This window comes from Argopecten irradians, chromosome 10, assembly GCF_041381155.1.
Source record: "Argopecten irradians isolate NY chromosome 10, Ai_NY, whole genome shotgun sequence".
Lineage (NCBI taxonomy): Eukaryota > Metazoa > Mollusca > Bivalvia > Pectinida > Pectinidae > Argopecten > Argopecten irradians.
Window position 1 is genome coordinate 22,914,781 of NC_091143.1, and position 20,713 is coordinate 22,935,493.

A 20,713-nucleotide genomic window follows, 5' to 3' on the forward strand; every position below is an offset into this window, starting at 1 on the left:
TGATAAGGATTGCAAGGTGCTTCCGGAACATCTTCAGATAAGCGGGTATCTCCCTTTGTATTCTTTATATGTCTTGATACACCTGTCACTTCCGTTATAAGTCTGGACGCACAAGTCACATCCGTTGTATGTACATGAAAATGCACAGATCACTTCCAGTTGTGTGTCCAGATCTACAGGTCACATCCAGTTGTGTACCCAGATCCACAGGTCACATCCGGTTGTATACCTAGATCCACAATGTCACTTCCGTTGTATGTCCATTGTATATGACATTTGTGTTGAAAGTCATTGTCGGTCTAGCCCTGACTGTTAAAATCGATACCACAGTGCTCACCTTCATCCGAGCGCCCACCCTTCATTAGCTTTATTACAGCTGTTTGAAGTCAAACTCGTGTCTTTTTTAATGATCACAATCTACTTATCGGTATCTTTTCTTGTCATTTTTCTTTAGGGTCTTCTTGACCTCATGCGAAAATCTTTGATAATCATATCACAATTTCGTTGTCATCAGCAAAGAAGCTTAAAGGTATACACCGTTCTCATGGGTGGTTTTTTTCAATTAAACGATTTCGATTAAGGGTTTAATAAAACAAAGCTATTTGTGTCCCGATTGAACATTGTACTTTGTGATTTCCCTGCTGACGTTGTGACATGGTTCACATACTCATTACCTTAAGTCCGATACACTAATTGACTCGAGATAATCCGAGTCCAATTTCTGGCATCGCTTCCAGCTAGTTACCGAATTTAAGTTGAGTATAATCCTTAATAACACAAGGGATAGTTCGTTTCTTTGTCGAATGGTGAAATGCTTTCATGAATGCGGGGACCGCAATGAACTCTGGGAGAGATTGTTATAAACGGCCCAGCGAAATTTCAAGATTCTTGAAAAAAGTATTTCGGACGCATACTTAATTCTTTAATACAAATTGTAAGCTTCCTTTTGTATCCTTTTCCAGTAAACGGTTGTCCGTTCTGACATAATACAATTTGATCATAAATATCAAACCGAACAATAATTGATTTTTTTGCGAATAATCACGATTAGCATACGACGTCCGCCGTTTCAATAACAATCACTGTGATGTCATATATAAAGGAGGCGCAGTGTATCAAACAATCGTCATGACGTATATTCTGTTACCCGAGGTCAACAGACGGCCAGTCCGTCAGCCTTGCGTGTGGGGACCGCAATGAACTCTTGGAAAGATTGCGAAACAATCACTGATACAAAAGGTTATCACGTTACACATTACACCAACCATATCCAAGAAAACAAAGTGATACACAGAATCTTAGAAATCATACGCTACCAACGGCTTCAATAAAATATCTTGTCTTTATTTACACTTCCAGGCGTAAAACCTACATCCGGACAATCATATATATTCTTTGATCTATGTAGAGACACTGTTCACTGTCGTCAAAAAGACTGATGTAGCGACATTTTCCAGACAAGCCTTTAAGGATATTGAGTGTGGGGATGTTCTGTCTTCCTTCGGATCAATGTTCCATTAACGGATTTTATCACAGCTTGGGGACGGAACTCACCTAGCGCAGATACTCTAACTTACATCAAAAGCTGAAAATTGATAGAAATATTCATTTCCTGGGAGTCTAAATGGCATTAACAGGTCATGGAGGACTACAACGTTTATCAAAAGAATATAAATCAGATCGATAACAATTATAACGTAACTGTTGTTATCCGTCCGGTCATTATAATTATCTAGTTAAATACAGTTTATTAGTGTACTGTCTGCACTATGAAAAGGAAATTTATATTGTATTTCAATATAATACAATTCCTTAGATCATTTCTTTTAAAAAAATTGGCTCCTTTGGAAATATGTTTCATTTTTTGTTGACTACATCATAACACCTCCATAAAAATTAAATGTTTTCTTTGTGTCTTAGATTGCATTTATTAAAATGAATAAAAAAGCGCGAATGTGTTACCGATTTTTAATTAGTAGTTCTTGTAAGTGGGAAAATGAAATCAAGAAATATCAATTCACATCGCGGAATTAAGAATGAAAATGCCGAATAGTTTATTTTATGAAAGCATTAGAAAGTGCCTTATGTAACATTTTCCATCGTATGATTTCCACGAAAGCTTTAGTATGGGTGAAATATTAGAACATCTTTGTACGTGTAGTATCGGGTGCACTTTAAAATGTTTGTGCTGTAGGATCACGTATTTAGAATGGATAAATTTTCAGCATATCTCATTAATCATTCAATCTCAGCAGCAAAAAAATAAATTGCTTACGTGAAATACCAGGTCTTTGAAAACCTTACTGCTGTTAAATATTTAGAAGTTATTGATGAGAATGATAAAAAGCTTGTTTTGATAAAAGCGTAGATCCGGTATTGGTAATTATCGATGTCGGCTGATCTGATCCTCAATGTTGGTGGTAGTATTTCTGTCGTGTTGACGTCCAATCAATTAAAGGTCCTCTAGAACCAGATAAAAATATTGTTTCCTGAATCTAATCATGAATAAAATTGGTAAGTAGCAGATGCCTAAGGATGAAACGCTGACAAAGGTGAGGTTACTCAAAATAATTGGCGCAATTTGTGTTTCGTCAAAGAAAAAATATAGAATACAATTATTCATGATATATTTTAAACGTGCGTTATGTCATCGTGTTGACCTCGTTTAGAAAAATGTCGTCTTTACAAGCTTGAGCTTAAACGGATCTCTGGTCTGATTCCTCTACATCTACATTTTGTATTTCCTAACTTGAGTTTGAGTGTCAGTTCAGTCAGTATTATTGTCTTTTATTGCCCCTGAAGGCTGAAGTTTAACTCCGGTATCAAATGAAAATTTTCATATTCGTAAAAATCTTTATCAATAATGTATATGCAAGCAGGAATTTAGGTTAAATTAAGCCGAAATGACAAAATCTACGCTTGTGGTGGTAAACAGTACCCATAACTGTGTTCATCCACAGTCTCCTTCGGAGGTGTCATGTCCCGTACTTTGTAGAAACTCCGTTTAAACATCATTTAGCTTACTTACTTTAACCATTTGTTCTTCGGAACGACACTACTTAATTTGCATAATGCAGTCACGATGTGTAATATCAAGATGCATTCCGAGAAAAATATGAACATGGCAGCCTACTGACGGAAGTGAGCTACACGATGTTTAAATTGAGTTTCTACAAATTAAAGTACGGGACACGATATTTCCAAAGGAGGATGTGTGGATGAACAGTTATGGATATTGTGTGCCACTACAAGTGTAGATTAGGTACCCACGACATTTCGAGTGGACAGGGAAATGTCTACCAAGCATATTTTTTCGTAAATTTTCAGATTCATCAGGTCATAACTTGGTCAATACTTTGCCAATTTTGTTCATCAAGCACTCAATAGAAATATAATTTATTTCTCTTTAAAGATGCTCCACCGCTGACAAATGGTATTTTTTCTCTATCAAAAACAGGAACAGACGATTGAGTATTTTTCTTCAAAATTCACTTACTTTACACAATTACCACCACTGAAAAGTTTGAGCTTATAATTTTACTTCAAGTTAAAAATATAAAAAATAATTAATTGCATCCCGAAAAAATTCCGTGGCACTTTATCCTGAGATTGCAGCCGAAGCCTCGCTCATGTATATTGAATCAGCCACGAAGCCAGTATGCATTTTTAATTAGATGGCTTCAAGATGTTTGTCATAATGGGGCTTATATCGTCTTAATGACGGCACTTTGTATAGATGTGTAGGATGATTTCGAAAGGAAAATTATCGCTCTTTCCAACGGTAGTAACCGTTTTTATGGCGATATACTAGAAATGGGTTTTTATAGCCGTTAAATGTAGGCGGGTTAGAAATTTGGAGCCTAAGTCTTGCCACTCTTCTCGTATATAATACCATGTAGAGTATGATTTTTATCGGGTTTTTTTATCTAGAGATCTAAAACGTCTAAAAAACTCTTAGGGCACTCTGGTGGGTCCATGATTATATAATCTGTAACTAATTCTTAGATCCCAGTGGTTTCTATAGTGGGTCGGAAGTCGGAGCTAGGAACTCGCAACAACCTTCATGTCTTCAGGCCAATACCGATTGCGCCAGTATCCAAGCTGATAAAAAGTTGAAATAGATCAGAATATTTTTGCTTCCTTTTCATTGATAAACTTCATATACATTTTTGTAACGAAAAATAGTATGGTGACCGACATTTTACTGTTGGTATGGTAGTGTCTTTTTGAGGTTATAGACATAACATCCTCTGGTAGATCGATCTTTTTACGACAATCTTGTTTTCTGTGACGACATTCAGTATACAATCAATACATTGGACAGCATCACAAATTGAAACACTCCTTTATAGTTTTACGCGATAAACCTAAATCCTTTAATAGCAGCAAACTCGTGAGATGGTTGACCATACAAAATAAAGTCTATGAAGGTAGGGTCATATGAACCTATTGTGCTAAGGTGTAAATTGATTGCATTAAAAACAAAACAATGCATTCAAAAGCAAAACAAATCAAGCGAAATATGTTTTTTTATTGATTTTGTTGTATTTCTCATTCTTCCAACTTCTACGATGTCAAGTGTTAGATGAGCCACATGGCTTTGATGGGCAGTTACATATACAATGGGGACAACCTACGTCACCGGAAGTGATATCGGGCACACAAAAATAAAGAAAAAACGCCCGCTTCAAGATTAAAATCGGCTGAAATTATGACATAAAAGCTATGCATCGTCTAAACCTATCGTGCATCAAAGACAATGTATTGTTAGAGATTCTATGAAGCTATAAAATATCGCCAAACTAGCTCAGATAATGCAAACACCTCGACACAATATTTTTGGACAGCAGGGATATCGGTCACATTTTATTCAATAAAACGTTAAAAGTTGTAAATAAATAAATTTTGCTGTCACAAAACCGTCCGTTTACTCATATGTAATATATGACTGTTGAAAGAAAATATTTCATTCATTATATTTGCTAGTGGAGAAATATAGACGGTGCTTTATTAGAAATTATGAAAGTGATATCGGTCACACACTTAGAACTTTAGGGGTAACGGTCACATCCAAAGTTACGAAAACTGAATATTACAGCATTGTACATGTAGTCGTTATTTACGCATTCATGCAACTCCAATGGATACCCCGCCAAAATACTTTAATTGAATTGATCTTTTTAACCCACTATCAGCAAATAGTTGGCGAGCTTTAAAAATAGCCTTCCCCCATTGCTCGTCATCCGTCCGTCTTTTATTTCTGTTTTTTTCTCTGAAAGTACTGGAGGGGTTTCATATGTGGACCCAGCTAGCGCTATTTATAACATATTTCGGAATCAATTCGAAATCGATTTATTTCGATACCGCTACATGCATTTGCCAGAGAGTATTAAGGATCTTTTTTAAATTTCATGTTTAGAAAGTTATCTTTCTTGATTCTAGTAGATGGACTTGTTGCTATGGTTCAAATTCCACATGTGAGCTTAATACTTAATGGACCTTTCTGGAATTTTATAAGTACTACATGTATCTCTCTCTTTACTCTTGTTGTACATAATGCATCAATGGGAAAACGCGGTAGTCGACAACCTGAAGTTCGTTACTATGTGGACATACAATTATCAAATATCTTGTTCGATATAGATATTTTGATAATCATTTTAACATAGGATTGTATTTATTAATGCTCATTTATGAGACAGATAAGATAACAAAATAATGAATATTTGGCTATCTTGAAATTAATTGACTACCACGGTGCTTTTTAGCATTCATATACATATATTTACTTTTTCACTGCAACCCTAATATGTATACTTACCAAGCGCATTTGACATTCAGGGGTGCATGATCTGCTATCCGCTTATTTTTATGTGATGTCATATTTTTTTCTTTATAGATACAAATATCTTGGGATGTTATCATACAAGTGATATTAAATGAAAATATATTCATTACATTGCATTCAGTTGACATTTAGGTGAGTATGAATGCCAACTGGACATCGGCTAATTCAACATGAAGCGCTAAAGATATTGGACCAACATGTTAAATTGACCGATTTGTAAATCCAATGGTAAACGTCACGATATCTCTTGGCCCTCTTGTTATCAACTGATTTGCTTTTATAATTTGTTTGCATATGATCATTTGTGCTATTGTTGTTAAGATATATTCTAAGTACCTTTTCAATCGTTATTGTGTGTTAAATCTGTGGAGAAATTATTAGTGAACTGACATGTAGAACTGTACTAACGCTATCAGCTAAAAACCCTCAGTGATCCTGTCTATCATGTATTCACATATTTCTGTAGCTTATAGATCAGTATGCTTTTCCTTTCGTTTACATCGGATGCCTTTACATCTTTAAGTTTTAGGTAGTTTCTTGTATATTGTCACTGCGAAGTTTTTAAGTTATATTTACTTTAACACAGAAACGTACTTCATAAAAGTACAATGGTACTCCATGGAGATGTAATTTGTCTGCTTGTTAACGGTAGCCTCAGTTCTACTTTGCTTCAGCAAACATTCCACGCAAAGACAATGCTAGAACAAAGGGTGTGTACAAATACATGTATAGAAAAACGAAACAACATACAGTGTACGAATAACCAAAGTATTCAGCAAAAAAAAAAAAAAAAAGTTACGATAATAGTTAATGATGTATCATGTATCTCGGTAGTATTTCCTCTTTACCTGAATGAGTAGTTAGGGAAAACAACGCTGCGATAGTTCAGCAATTTTTACAATGCGACAAACCATTTCAAAATCTTTGGATGTGACCGTAACCCTGTGAACGACATCCTTTTTTAAAAACAACAAATCACCAACTAGGTTATACTGGTATGTCACTTTTGTAGCGGATAAAATGAACGATAGCTAATACTTGAAATATAAGGTATTTTATATCAGTAAATAACAGTAAAGTTAAAAAAAAAATACGCTTCACATATGTTCGGTGAATAAAATGAGACCAAATGCCACACTGTGGAAAAAGAAAGACAGACGGATGACGAGCAATAGACGAAGAGCGATTTCAATAGCTCGCTAACCATGAACTGTTAAGGGGTTAAAAATCGTCTTTCAAGATCAGATAAATTCAATAAAAGTATTTTGGCGTCTTAACCACAGTTTTCGTAAGTTTGGATGTGACCGTTACCCCTAAAGTTCTAAGTGTGACCGATATCACTTTCATAATTTCTAATTAAGCACCGTATATGATTCTCCACTAGCAGATATAATGAATGAAATATTTTCTTTCAACGGTCATATATTACATATTAGTAAACGGGACAGTATTGTGGCAGCAAAATTTATTTATTTGCAGTTTATAACGTTTCAGTGAATAAAATGTGACCGACATCCCTGCTGTCGAAAAATATTGTGTCGAGGTGTTTGCATAATCTGAGCTAGTTTGACGATATTTAATAGCTTTATAGAATCTCTAACAATACGCTGTCTTTGACGAACAATAGGTTTAGAAGATGTATTGCTTTTATGTCATAATTTCAGCCGATTTTCATCTTGAAGCGGGCGTTTTTTCATAGTTTTGGTGTGCCTGATATCACTTCCGGTGACGTAGGTTGTCCCCATTGATATACAGACACCCGTATGTTACTGGGCGAAGTCCTATAACTGCCGACTATGTATATTACGGGAAAACTCTCATTCAGCAGACACATAAGGCCACACCAATTTGAAACCTAGTTCTTCGTGATTTCCCGCCTCTAAAATGGAAAAGTTACAAGGAAAAAATAGAGAAAAAAAACAACATTTTACCGCCCCTTTTTCAGCCGCTCTGAAATCTGAAGAACGAAAGTCCGTTTTTTCCTCCACGTTTCTGGTTTGTGCTTTAAACACGCCAAAATCCTGATCACTTGAGCACTTGAACCGGTAGGAAAACGAAAGTACAAGCGCAAAAGGGAACCAGATTAAGAAAAAAAAATGAATGAAAAAATGGCGCGTGTTATGTTGCAACTGTGCAAGGGATAAAATAGTTTGCAGAGGCTGAGCTGTACTGTCAGAATAGTTTCCATGTATGTACATGTACTAGTAATTTCACCCATACAGTACATCAAGTTAATGATATAATTTTAGCCTATCTGAGAGCGCAGCAGTTAATCCATTCTTTCGTTTGTTGTTTTTTTTAAAATGTGTAACTAAATAGAAAATATGCCAGGTAAATAAAGGGTTTCCAACGGCGAAAGAGTAATCTCCCCTTACCCATCAGTCTTATCGATATTAACATGTGTTTTATTTTTATAGTTTTTTGGGTGCGCTGAATAACTGAACTGCCAGAAACCATTTATAGAATTATTAATTATTAGAATCATAGCTTTGCTGAATTACTGACATTGAGTTTGTAACAAGAAAAACAATTGAACATAGAATACTTCTACTTTCACTTTCTGCAAAAACACGTTACTGTGGCTACAAATATCTCAACGTCATTCTCCGTTACCAGGCGGAAAATTCCGAAGCAACTGCTCACGTAAAACAGCTTTTAAGTTAAGATTCGGGACAAAATGTAATTGTTAGATTCAGGTAAGATTAAATTGGAAGGTTTATCTTTCACTAATGTTTTCATTTTGATTTTTTCCAAGCGTTAATTGTTTGTAATCACGCGAGAGTGATTTTGTAGTCATGCGAGAGTGTGACTTTGGATACTGTCTTGCTAGCCTGGTGCCTTGGCCTACCCATAATGCTCATGGGTAGGCCAGGACACCATGCTAACTGTCTTGCGCGATGCTGGATCTTGTGTAGACTTCCTGTTTCTGGTTTTTGAGAAACTCTAGCTCCAACTCTACATATATTGGATGATTTACATAGAATAACGTTACGTAGCCATCTCTATCACAAGAGTTCGCTTTGTGTACGGGACTTATATAGAAATATTGAATACCTAGTAGTAGAAGAATCCAATACTTAAAATTACGAATCCATTTTCTTTTCTGAATATTGGCATAACATTCAATGTTTTTTTTTTTTTTTTACTTTTACTTCATATCATGCCAATAACAGCAATACATGAAATATATCTCCTTCCAACATTAGAATGTGTTTTTATTGATTTTTTGTTTTCAGAGATGAAAGCAAGGTTATAGAAACTAAAATAAGAATTTATGCAATCGAAATTATGACATTGAATGCTTTTATAGTTTCGCATGTGATAAGTCGGCCAATACTAAAAAACTAGTCTGGATTATATATGTATAAACTGTGATTTTTAATATCTTATATATTTTACATTTGTTTTTGTGTGGTTCTCTTAAACATTCCAATAATACATTTGTATACTTGTACTTGATTTTTTTAATTGTAATAGAGATTGAACAGTGTTTTGATTGCGTTAAAGGTGGTATGAACGCAATGGGATACAGACATATTCAATGTAGCGCTAATGCGCTACATGTAGAATATGTCTGTATCCCATCGTGTTCGCCGACAACCAGGTGTTCTGTGTATTTAGGTGATATGAGTGACCGTACACACATACTGACGTAACTACTGTATGGAATTCCCCCCGAACATTCCCGAGGAAAGCCCCTCGGTTGTAGCCCCGACCAGCGATTCATTTTTTTTGTTTATTACCGTTACAATGCTTGAACACATCTTTTGTTTTGATGCCAAATACATATATTTAATTTGATCTAATAGCAACTCTTAATTGTTATTTTGAAATCCGCCAACTTATGACACTATCATGTTTCGAATTACATGTTATTGATACATAGGACAGGGGAACCTATCTCTATTTGTAAGTAATACGTATAGTATGAATATATGTGTATTTATTTCAAAGAATTTCAAACTAAAGATATAATAGATATGAAAATATTCAAATGCAGCTAGCGCTAGGTGCTAAGCAAGCGATTTTGACCCAAAATCAACATCACTTCTTACTAAGGAAACCAAAATCAGCAAATCTACACGTAGTACTTTTTTCCCGTTAAAGCTTTTCTATGATAGATTGAGTTAACAAAACGTTAATATATCTAACATTTCAAAATTCGTCGGTACTTGCATTTCGGCACTGATGCATCTTCCTTTGTAGAATTTAATGTATGGGACGACACTCCTTTCCTGCATTGTTCACAACATGTACATTGTACATTGATTTAGATTTTAGTATAAGATTTAAAAACATAATGAACATACCTGACTGCATAGTGAAAATGATAAAGGCACTGGTCAGTATCCAAGTGGCGTCGTCATGGGAAGGCACGCGACCATCACGTACACCGGAAGAAACCTCTGAGGTCAAGGTTATTTTAGGAGTTGTTGCATTTACCATGCCTTCAATGGTCCCATTAACCATATTAGTCACTGTACCAATTGTCCCACTAACCAGGTTGGCCATCCCGTGTCCGGTACTGGCCAGACACTATTGAGTCCTGGGACCTTGTCTCGAGAGCAAATAATGGACCAATCACACAACAATATAGTTATAAGATCGCAGACGAAAGACAATACCCTTGTTCATATACAGGGAATAAATAGCCAACAGGACAATATGATAGTGGAACGCAAACCAACTAAATGCATTGCTGCTTGTAGACACTGTCGAATCGATCAGCTGTGCTAATGTCACATGAAAATTAAAAGCCTTTCAGAAATACCAACAGTTTATGATGAAATTGTATCGAACAGTCAAGGTGTGGCATTGACCGGTACTCAAGTCACGTTCACCAAGTTGGGAAAGTATAACATAAGGGAACTCAAGTACAGGGTGTGATCGTTTTACCGGGACGGATAGTCACGTGTACAGGGTGTGATCGTTTTACCGGGACGGATACTCAAGTGTACAGGGTGTGATAGTTTTACCGGGACGGGTAGTCACGTGTACAGGGTGTGATCGTTTTACCGGGACGGATAGTCACGTGTACAGGGTGTGATCGTTTTACCGGGACGGGTAGTCACGTGTACAGGGTGTGATCGTTTTACCGGGACGGATACTCAAGTGTACAGGGTGTGATAGTTTTACCGGGACGGGTAGTCACGTGTACAGGGTGTGATCGTTTTACCGGGACGGATACTCAAGTGTACAGGGTGTGATAGTTTTACCGGGACGGGCACTCACGTGTACAGGGTGTGATCGTTTTACCGGGACGAGTTTTACTGGGACGGGTACTCATGTGTACAGGGAGTGATCGTTTTACCGGGACGGGTAGTCACATGTACAGGGTAGTATAGTTTTACCGGGACGGGTACTCATGTATACAGGGTGTGATAGTTTTACCGGGACGGGTACTCATGTGTACAGGGTGTGATAGTTTTACTGGGACGAGTACTCATGTGTACAGGGTGTTATCGTTTTACCGGGATAGATACTCGTGTGTACAGGGTGTTATCGTTTTACCGGGACGGATACTCATGTGTACAGGGTGTTATAGTTTTACTGGGATGGATACTCAAGTGTACAGGGTGTGATCGTTTTACCGGGACGGGTAGTCACGTGTACAGGGTGTGATCGTTTTACCGGGACGGATAGTCACGTGTACAGGGTGTGATCGTTTTACCGGGACGGGTAGTCACGTGTACAGGGTGTGATCGTTTTACCGGGACGGATACTCAAGTGTACAGGGTGTGATAGTTTTACCGGGACGGGTAGTCACGTGTACAGGGTGTGATCGTTTTACCGGGACGGATACTCACGTGTACAGGGTGTGATCGTTTTACCGGGACGAGTTTTACTGGGACGGGTACTCATGTGTACAGGGAGTGATCGTTTTACCGGGACGGGTAGTCACATGTACAGGGTAGTATAGTATTACCGGGACGGGTACTCATGTATACAGGGTGTGATAGTTTTACTGGGACGGGTACTCATGTTTACAGGGTGTGATAGTTTTACTGGGACGAGTACTCATGTGTACAGGGTGTTATCGTTTTACCGGGATAGATACTCGTGTGTACAGGGTGTTATCGTTTTACCGGGACGGATACTCATGTGTACAGGGTGTTATAGTTTTACTGGGACGGGTACTCATGTGTACAGGGTGTGATCGTTTTACCGGGACGGATAGTCACGTGTACAGGGTGTGATCGTTTTACCGGGACGGTTACTCATATGCATGCGTACAGGGTGTGATAGTTTTACCGGGACGGGTACTCATGTGTACAGGGTGTTATAGTTTTACCGGGACGGGTACTCATGTGTACAGGGTGTTATCGTTTTACCGGGACGGGTACTCATGTGTGTGTGATAGTTTTACCGGGACGGGTACTCATGTGTGAGTTTTACCGGACGGGTACTCATGTGTGATAGTTTTACCGGGACGGGTACTCAGTGTACAGGGTGTGATAGTTTTACCGGGACGGGTACTCATGTGTACAGAGTGTTATAGTTTTACCGGGACGGGTACTCATGTGTACAGGGTGTGATAGTTTTACCGGGACGGGTACTCATGTGTACAGGGTGTTATAGTTTTACCGGGACGGGTACTCATGTGTACAGGGTGTGATAAGTTTTACCGGGACGGGTACTCATGTGTACAGGGTGTGATAGTTTTACCGGGACGGGTACTCATGTGTACAGGGTGTTATAGTTTTACCGGGACGGGTACTCATGTGTACAGGGTGTGATCGTTTTACCGGGACGGGTACTCATGTGTATAGGGTGTGATAGTTTTACCGGGACGGGTACTCATGTGTGATAGTTTTACCGGAAAGGGTACTCACGAGGGAGTGATAGTTTTTAACGGGACGGGTACACACGACGGGTACTCATGTGTATAGGGTGTGATAGTTTTACCGGGACGGGTACTCATGTGTACAGGGTGTTAAGTTTTACCGGGACGGGTACTCATGTGTACAGGGTGTGATAATTTTACCGGGACGGGTACTCATGTGTACAGGGAGTGATAGTTTTAACGGGACGGGTACTCATGTGTACAGGGAGTGATAGTTTTACCGGGACGGGTACTCATGTGTACAGGGTGTTGAAGTTTTACCGGGACGGGTACTCATGTGTACAGGGTGTTATAGTTTTACCGGGACGGGTACTCATGTGTATAGGGTGTAATAGTTTTACCGGAACAGGTACAGGATGTGATGGTTTGACGTGTACGGGTACTCACGTTTATAATTACAATTCTTTCATCATGCTGTTATAATAATATAAGGTTTTAATGTTCTTTTATTTTGTCACATACCTGTTATAGTATAAGTTCCTATTGCTCTTTAAATCCCAATGTTAAATTGGGGTAATGTTTATCAAATACTGTACAAAACAGTTTGCAAGATATCTATTTGTTTCCGATAAAAGTGATTAAACAGAATAAAGTTGATCATGAAAGGGCTTGTCTAAATCCTACCAGCCAGTAAGGCGAAAAAACACAGCCCCTTTAATATGCCTCGGAGATGTTCTAAATAAAAATAAGTTATTAGCTTATTGCAATCGATCTTTAGATATTTTTTTTTTCTTTAAATACTTCTTTAATTTTAAATTAAGATGATTGAGCCATTGATTTCCCTGTTGTACACGTCTTTTATTGTCCATTGCTAACACCCATTTGTGTTGTTTTTTACTCAACACACGCACGGGCCATCTACTCACGAACATACGGGTACCTATAGCTCTCGTACGTGTAGGACCGAGCATGTGCACGAGGTCATGTGTAATACATGTGTCAACAGTGTGTGAATTCGGCCATTATAGCGGGGATTTTATAATGATATCTGGGGCGGATCTTAATTACTGGGTATGATGACGAAACAGAAAGGTAAGCATCACTGAATTGATGACTTTAGTCGCAAAACTTTTTTGAAAGTTTTGTAATTGTGAGGTGTAGAAATAAAGTGACCACTTTTGTAACCTTTAAATTTATCTAGTGTCTGATGTAAACAATTCACCACCAGCTACTACAAACACCACCTATATATAGCGCAATCTTACATCTTGCATCCCCCTTTAAACCATATCCATGGTCTCCTCTACACCCTGCGATGTGTACTAACACCCCGAATACCTAGCCTTTATTCCGTATACCATACACCTATCCCTAGCACCCACTTACACCTCACATCCAAAGGAGGTAGCCGGGGTTGAAGCATTGCGGATGCAAATCGTATCCCCTGGCATTCTGAGAGCGAAGTTACAAACTACTTCGCGATGAAAACGTAATCTTTATTAAGTTGAATAATTAAAAATGAAAAAAGATCATGGTAATTTTGATTGACATTCCTGATACTTATTTCTCACATAATCATACGTTATATATTATCTGTAGAAATTTGGAAAATATCCACGACTTTCGCATAGTTGGTTGCTACATGTATCTATTTGAATACGGCTGAATCTACATGTGCAAAAATAGTACAAAATACACAAAAAAGGATATAACATATTTGCAAGCATTTACTTTTTTATTTCCGAAATATTAACTACCAAAATGGGCGTTTTACCAAAAATCTAAGTATAAAAACACTTCAAATTGGCACGATCAGTCAACTTGACAGGTTAATATTTAGTTTTTTTTCTAGCTAATGTATTATCGATCATGCATTTATATCAAAGAAAAAGCAATCCTTTAGGACATAAAACATAAACTGATATTGTTCAGGGTAAGATTTTTATAAATCCTTGCATCTAAAAAGAACAAAAACGGTAATGCTAGCTAAATTCAAAAGGTTTTGAGCCGTTTTCATCCTTCTTTATTTCTTGGACTGAAAATATTGTATCATTTCAACTTATTTGTTCTAACCTAAAGTTTGTCTTACTACATGTATATACCCGATTTCATATTTCAAGTATTGCAAAAATAGCAGATATTATACTTTAAAAATGGTCCAAAGTGTGATTTATCTATATTTTCTTATTTTTTGGGGTGTTGAAAAAACGACTTTCCGAACATATGATTTTTGGCGACTTTTTTTCTTGGTAAAAACTAAGATCCTCCAACCCGAAAAGCACAAAACAAATTCTGTTGCAATAATTTGGAGGTTAAGCCTCTATTTTTCGTATTTTAACTGGGCTATTATGTTCAAGTTCACCTAAGAAGTGATATACAGTGGACCCTCGATAATCCGGACACCTTCGTTCCCAACCCTAAATCGTCCGGATTACGAATTTTCCGGACTGCCGATTTCCGTGTTCTCATGTAAGAGTTACTCCCCTTGACCTTGTAATCGGCGATAAGCTTTTATTTAGTATACGTGTTCTATAATAAATACTTCGTTTGATATGTTTTATAGGTGTTTTTGATGCTGTGAAACAGCATTCTTTGGTACGCTCCGAGAGCATGTGCACATCTAAGCAATAAAACCACACCGTGATGAAAATCTAATGTTGTTTTATTCATTTTACATATTACTAGATAGTATGAATAAATCGAAACTCAGTATTCAAAAATACAAACATTAAATTTGTACATACATATGCACAATAGACGGTATGTTTTAAGTGTTCGGTAGGGACCCTATAATTAATGTATACCTACGCGTCATGTATGGTCCCAAAAATCACGTACAACGCCTTCTTCGATGTCTTCCTCCGCGGCAGGCTTTCGGTGGATTTTGAATTGTGTATGGTTTTTTTCTTCAATTTTACGTAATTCATGCTACTGATCGATTAATGTAATGAAATGTTAGGAAGATAATTGCAAAAGAAAGGTATTACAACGGTTATAGATGCTTTTGTTTCGGTGGCATTGACGAACTATATCTGCTGATATTATTGCGCAGTTAAAGTTAATAGTTATGAGTTTCCTCCCTTGTTCTGTCACTGGGAGATAATTGTGCCTTTTGTCTATCGACAACTGCGTTATTTTGAAAGGGAAAAAGTACAAAATTCATCAACATAAACTTACAAAATATAATGATAATATAGATTTATATATATACGAGCTACTTTTGTGTTGTTTTTTACTCAACACACGCACGGGCCATCTACTCACGAACATACGGGTACCTATAGCTCTCGTACGTGTAGGACCGAGCATGTGCACGAGGTCATGTGTAAATACATGTGTCAACAGTGTGTGAATTCGGCCATTATAGCGGGGATTTTATAATGATATCTGGGGCGGATCTTAAATTACTGGGGTATTGATGACGAAACAGAAAGGTAAGCATCACTGAATTGATGACTTTAGTCGTAAAACTTTTTTGAAAGTTTTGTAATTGTGAGGTGTAGAAATAAATGTGACCACTTTTGTAAACCTTTAAATTTATCTATTGTCTGATGTAAACAAATTCACCACCAGCTACTACAAACACCACCTATATATAGCGCAATCTTACATCTTGCATCCCCCTTTAAAACCATTTCCATGGCCTCCTCTACACCCTGCGATGTGTACTAACACCCCGAATACCTAGCCTTTATTCCTTATACCATACACCTATCCCTAGCACCCACTTACACCTCACATCCAAAGGAGGTAGCCGGGGTTGAAGCATTGCGGATGCAAATCGTATCCCCTGGCATTCTGAGAGCGAAGTTTACAAACTACTTCGCGATGTGAAAACGTAATCTTTATTAAGTTGAATAATTAAAAATGAAAAAAGATCATGGTAATTTTGATTGACATTCCTGATACTTATTTCTCACATAATCATACGTTATATATTATCTGTAGAAATTTGGAAAATATCACGACTTTCGCATAGTTGGTTGCTACATGTATCTATTTGAATACGGCTGAATCTACATGTGCAAAAAAATAGTACAAAATACACAAAAAAGGATATAACATATTTGCAAGCATTTACTTTTTTATATCCGAAATATTAACTACCAAAATGGGCGTTTTACCAAAAATCTAAGTATAAAAACACTTCAAATTGGCCCGATCAGTCAACTTGACAGGTTAATATTTAGTTTTTTTCTAGCTAATGTATTATCGATCATGCATTTATATCAAAGAAAAAGCAATCCTTTAGGACATAAAACATAAACTGATATTGTTCAGGGTAAGATTTTTATAAATCCTTGCATCTAAAAAGAACAAAAACGGTAATGCTAGCTAAATTCAAAAGGTTTTGAGCCGTTTTCATCCTTCTTTATTTCTTGGACTGAAATTATTGTATCATTTCAACTTATTTGTTCTAACCTAAAGTTTGTCTTACTACATGTATATACCCGATTTCATATTTCAAGTATTGCAAAAATAGCAGATATTATACTTTAAAAATGGTCAAAAGTGTGATTTATCTATATTTTCTTATTTTTTGGGGTGTTGAAAAAAACGACTTTCCGAACATATGATTTTTGGCGACTTTTTTTCTTGGTAAAAACTAAGATCCTCCAACCCGAAAAGCACAAAACAAATTCTGTTGCAATAATTTGGAGGTTAAGCCTCTATTTTTCGTATTTTAACTGGGCTATTATGTTCAAGTTCACCTAAGAAGTGATATACAGTGGACCCTCGATAATCCGGACACCTTCGTTCCCAACCCTAAATCGTCCGGATTACGAATTTTCCGGACTGCCGATTTCCGTGTTCTCATGTAAGAGTTACTCCCCTTGACCTTGTAATCGGCGATTAAGCTTTTTTATTTAGTATACGTGTTCTATGTAATGAATGTGCACATCTAAGCAATAAAACCACACCGCACGATGATAAATTTAATGTTGTTTTGTTAATTTTACATATTACTAGATAGTATGAATAAATCGAAACTCAGTATTTCAAAAATATTATATCAAACATTCTCATTTTGTACATTACATTTGCACAACAGAACGGTATGTGTTTTAAGTGTTCAGTAGGGACTCTATAATTTTATGTTTACCTACTGCGTCATGTTTGGTCCCAAAAATCACGTACAACGCCTTCTTCGATGTCTTCCTCCGCGGCAGGCTTTCGGTGGATTTTGAATTGTGTATGGTTTTTTTCTTCAATTTTACGTAATTCATTGCTACTGATCGATTAATGTAATGAAATGTTAGGAAGATAATTGCAAAAGAAAGTTATTACAACGGTTATAGATGCTTTTGTTTCGGTGGCATTGACGAACTATATCTGCTGATATTATTGCGCAGTAAAAGTTAATAGTTATGAGTTTCCTCCCTTGTTCTGTCACTGGGAGCTAATTGTGCCTTTTGTTTATCGACAACTGCGTTATTTTATATGGAAAAAGTACAAAACATGCATAAACTTACAAAATATATTTTAGATTTATAATATATACGAGCTACTAAGAGTGACAAATGAATTAACTTAAATTGGCGGGTAATGTATAGCCTTAAGAAGACTTGCTAAAGTCCGACTTGCAAAATACGTTATCGTTCTTATAATATCAAAAGAAATTTGAGTGTTATAAATAACCAAATAATACTTTTATTTGGCAAAAATATCTGGCCATGACTTATTATTATTCAAAAGTCAGCAAAACAAAAATCACGATAATATGTTCTATACGATAATATGTCGCCAACCAGTACAATTCTTACAAAGACTTGCTAATTACCAATATTAATTTGTCATCTCGTTTCTTTACCCTAGGTCGCCATCCTTTACAGAACGTAGTGATGATCCCTCTCATTATGTCACTTGTCTGTGGACTCGACGTCACAATTGCACGTGAGTAATTTTTTAAGATGAATCAGTTTTACGTTTTGGCCAAAATTCTTACCAATTGATTTCTTATAAATTCAACAACGAAATACTTGAAATATTATTAGTATGAAAAACTATACATACCATATGTACATGTATAATGATAGTCATTGAGAATGTACATTTTGATGATTTTTTTTCTCCATTTGATGAACCAAAGGTTAGACAATATTTAATATGAAAATCTGGAGGTTTTATTACCTAAAAGAAGCAGACAAAACATTAAAAGGTATAACAAATAACAAATAATAAATCAGTTTGTTTGAAGTGTTTAGGAGGCAGCTGTGAGTTTTCATTGTTCGTTCCATTAATTATGGTACGTAATGGGTGGTAATCAGACCGATATATAGGCGAAAACACCAGTTAGTTTTATGATACATGTTAATTATGCAATTGACGGAAGAAAATATAAAAGATAATAATATTCCGGAGAAATATTACAAAATGATTGATTTTGACAGACCCCAAAGAGTCTGTGTCATTGAATTTGAAAGTGTAAACACATGTACGCAGTCATGGGCGTTTTTTTCAGATTTTCGGCATATCATCAAAAATTAGGTTAAATTATTTCATAGTCAGATTTCAGATTTTATTAATATACTCTGGGTACATTCTTTGTGTGCCACAAGAGGTCAATTTATACAAAACATACATGACAGACAGGGTAACTGATAGTACAGTGTGAATAATAATACACTCAAGCGTACATATCCGTGTATGAAATATTTTACGTACATTGGAGAGTATTAATCAATGGTCAATCGTTAGTTATGTATGATTGTAGTATGAACAACATCCATATCAATTTTTAATATTATAATGGTATATTGTTTTAATACTTCATATCATTGACCTTTAGCGTAGCCATAGCAGTATAATACAATTGCATAACTTCTAAACATATTTTAAATTTTACTTAAGTTCATACTTTTAGCTTTAATAGAACTTGAACGCTTAATACTTTGTACAGAGTATAAATAGAATTGAACATAAAATGTAGTAGGTTATACAATTGTATTATTCAATGCTATATCATATAACATATATAATCAGCTATATCACAGCATAATAAGTAATAGCATACAAGTGATATAAATGCAGGTGTATATAACAAGTACACTGTACTTTTTGATCAATTTAAAATACATAACTGTTCTATTTGTTTAAGAAAATAACTCACTCTCGTTAATAGAGTTCGATTACAGTTTTCAAAACATGCCTCCCATTTTTAATAAACTTGGATTTGTATAATAGTATTGTGGGATATATTTATGCCTATTATTAGTTACACTTGCATTACTACATTGAAATAAGTAGTGATATTCATCTCCAATACCGTCATTACATAGTAAACAAATACGGTTATCACGTGGTATACCAGCCCATCTACCAGTTTCAATAGGAAATTTTAAAGTCGAGGTTCTAAATTTACTAATAATAACACGTTCTTTGAAATCAAGCTTTACTAAATATGGTTCAAGTTTAAACTGCTTTTTATAAGGTTGAGTAGAATTGTCCGCAGTGATGCTACTTGTAGGTCAACCATCAATGAGAGAAGTTATCATCATTTCTTAGGTGCAAGTGTTCGCCAAGGATACACTTCAAATTAAAAAGTGTTATCAAATTGCTACATAAACCGATCTGCGAATGTTTTGAGGGGCAAGGAATGGCCCGGGATACACTTATGACAAAGTTTTGTTTAAATGTTGATTTTTACAGAGACTGTTCTGGGCACGATCGGGTCGAGTGTGGGCCCGGGATACCACTTACTACCAAGAACCAGGGAGTGAACCTTCAGCCTGGATCAACTTCGCATTCCCTTTGCCTGCTCCGTCCAACTTGACCCAGGTGCAATTCTACAACCACAGGAATCTCGGCCAGGGCATCACAGGGAAGATCTTACTGTGGGAGGTAGACTCCGCAGGGGGTCATTATACACTCATCTTCAAGCAGCCTTTTCAGTATAACGCTGCTGTAGGACTCCAAACGGTATGTCTTTATGTACTTTTTAGCTCAGCTGGCCTGAAGGATCGGTGAGCTTATTTCATGGCGCGGTGTCCATCCTCCGTCAACTTTTCACAAAATTTCCTTCTAGTCACAAATGACTGGATAGATTTTGACCAAATTTGGTTTGACGTTTTCTTGGGTAA